Source organism: Brassica oleracea, chromosome C4 (assembly GCF_000695525.1).
Source record: "Brassica oleracea var. oleracea cultivar TO1000 chromosome C4, BOL, whole genome shotgun sequence".
NCBI lineage: Eukaryota > Viridiplantae > Streptophyta > Magnoliopsida > Brassicales > Brassicaceae > Brassica > Brassica oleracea.
The window spans coordinates 18006878-18007123 of NC_027751.1; positions in this window are offsets into that span (position 1 = coordinate 18006878).

Genomic DNA, 246 nt, shown 5'->3' on the forward strand with positions numbered 1-246 from the left:
GCCAGATGCAAGTACTGATCCCATTTGTTTCCGCAATCCAGAACACAAGATCGCAGTAAGTCTTCAAGTGTTCGGATTGTCCTCTCTGACTGTCCATCCGTTTGCGGATGATATGCTGTACTCATATGGACCTTGGTCCCCATCGACTTCTGCATAGCTCTCCAGAAGGCCGAATAAAACTTGGAGTCTCGGTCTGACACTATGCTTACCGGAACTCCATGAAGTCTGACGATCTGTTCCACGTAC